Here is a 2,474-nt window from a genome sequence, read left to right as displayed (position 1 = left end):
CTGGGGGACAAATGAGGTCAAGATGTCCTGGGAAAAAGCCAGAGGTGCTAGGAGAGCAGGACGGCCTCACAAGGAAGCATCTTTTCATTATGAAGAAAAGTATTCCTGACTCCTAAATGTAGGTATGAGTTAACAGGATTTTAATGTTGAAAATACTATTGAAAAAACTTACAAATATGGCTAGTAATGGGAGATTTAATAATATATTATCCAGGAAGAAATAGTTGGCTTTGTTTATCTTAATCTTAGTAAAAGAAGACACAAGAGACCTGGAACTTTATTAATTTTGGAAGAAGGAATTAATCTTTTTGTTTACCCAGTGTCTTGTCTTTGGTGAGCAATGAGATTCTGGAGGATGAAAATTTTAACCAGCCTGATAGAAATATACTGCAAACCAGACACATAATTTAAGATTTTCTTGTGCCCACATTATAAAAAGTGGAAAAGAAATTAATTTTAAAATTAATTTTTAAAGTTTTAATTTAAACTTTTTCTTTCAGTTTTATTGAAGTATAATTGACATATACATCAATACATATATATATATATTTGAAATTGTTATTGCAATGAGTGTAATAAACATCCATCATCTCACATACATAGAAAATTAAAGAAATAGAAAAAAATACTTTTCCTTGTGATAAGAACTCTCAGGATTTATTCTCTAAACGACTTTCATATATGGCATACACTAGTGTTAATTATATGTATATTACATCACTAGAACTCATTTATCTTATAAGTAGAAATTTGTACCTTTTGACCCCTTTCTTCTGATTTGCCATCCCATACCCACCTTCACTAACCACAGATCTGATCTCTTATTCTGTTTGTTTCTGAAGTATAGTTGACTTACAACACTGTTAATTCCCATTATGCAAGACAGGGATTTGATATTTCTATACATTTCAAAATGATCACCAGGGTAAAACTAGTTACAATATGTCAATGTAAAGACATTACCTAGTTATTGACTGTATTCCCCACATTGTACAGGTCGCCCCCATGACTCATTTATTTTGCAGCTGGAAGTTTGTAGCTCTTAATCTCCCTCACCTATTTCTTTGTCCTCCCAACCTTTCCCCTCTGGCAATGATCTGTTTGTTCTCTGTATCTATGCCTGTTTCTGAAACAGGTAAATTAATTTTAATCATGTATTTCATTTAATCCAACATATTGAAAATGTTCATTTCAAACATAACCAACATAAAAATTATTAATGAGATAGTGTACCTGTTTTTCATTCTAACTTTTGAATGTCAGTGTATTTTCTGCACTGATTGGGCATCATAATTGAGACGCACCATTTTTAATAGTTTAAGTAATTTGCAGGCAATTAAGCCGACTGTGCTCTTTTCCCCGTGAGAGCCTGGTGTGCAATGGCTACAGACCAGCAACCTCCTTGACAATGTATTCAGCCTGTTGCCTGTAAGGGTTGCCCTAAGGGACCTTGGAGACAGACCTTTCCAGTGGACATTCATGACTGGCACACTGCACCCAGTCTAGCTCCAGACAGGCATGTGTGGTGCTTTTGGAAAGCCCCAGGGCACAGTGGCCAGGGTCCACATTGGCCAAGTCATATGTCCAAGCTGCAAAACAAAGAGCATGATATTGAGGCCCTCAACAGGGGGGCCTGGCCTGTTGAGATGTGGGAAAACCCACATCTCCAAGGACTGGGTATTTACTAAATTTAAAGCAGATGAGTTTGAAGACATGGTGGCAGAAAAGCAGCTTATCCTGGATGGCTGTGGGGCCACATACACCCCTAATCATGTTCCCCTGGACGAATGGTGGGTCTTTTGCTCACGGGAGCCTTGGCGCCAGCCTCATTACTCACGACCACCAATAAATCCTATTTCCTGTGTTCCCCAAAAATAGTTAAATGGATGTCTATCAAAACTATAAAATTGCATTTCACAGGAAAACATGTTTTACACTTCAGTTTGAAGACAAATGATTTAAAATGAAATGAAGAATTCAGTTCCTCAGTGGCATTAGCCCTGTTTCAAGTGCTCAGCAATCACATGACCATGGGCAGCTGAAGGGTTAACCTCTCACCTAAGGCCAACACAGAGAGTGTTAAAAAATCAGAGAAGTGTGTCACCATTTCAGAGGTGCCCTTCCTACTTTGTCACAAGCTTCATGCTTAAATGTCCCACAGACCCACAGAATTTGGATCTCTGGAGGTCCAGTCATTAAGACTTGCCTTCCAATGTAGGGTTCAGGCAATCCAAGCCCGGTACCCATCTTCCAGCAAGAATTTCTTGGATTGGCATAGACTTAGTTTATGCACATACTGGCTTCATTGTCTGAACTGTGTGCCCCTGCATTCCTGTGTTGAAACCCTTACTCCGCAGCACCTCAGAATGTGATTGTACATGGAGGCAGGGCCTTTAAAGAGGTAATGCTGTTACAGTGAGGTCACTAAAGTTGGCCCTAATCCAACATGACCCGTGTCCTTATAAGTGAATAAA

At 38.7% G+C, this 2,474-nt stretch overlaps 1 non-coding gene across 1 annotated transcript; it reads left to right on the top strand.

Moving 5' to 3' along the window:
* Nucleotides 1–1,326: 1,326 nt before the first annotated feature.
* On the top strand, nt 1,327–1,462 carry LOC122682309. The gene has a single exon (XR_006337325.1). It is a non-coding gene; the product is annotated as a small nucleolar RNA SNORA70 (small nucleolar RNA).
* The last annotated feature ends 1,012 nt before the right edge of the window (nt 1,463–2,474 follow it).

The sequence above is a fragment of the Cervus elaphus genome, chromosome 23, assembly GCF_910594005.1.
Source record: "Cervus elaphus chromosome 23, mCerEla1.1, whole genome shotgun sequence".
In the NCBI taxonomy this organism is placed as follows: domain Eukaryota; kingdom Metazoa; phylum Chordata; class Mammalia; order Artiodactyla; family Cervidae; genus Cervus; species Cervus elaphus.
This window is presented reverse-complemented; position numbering and strand designations above follow the sequence as displayed.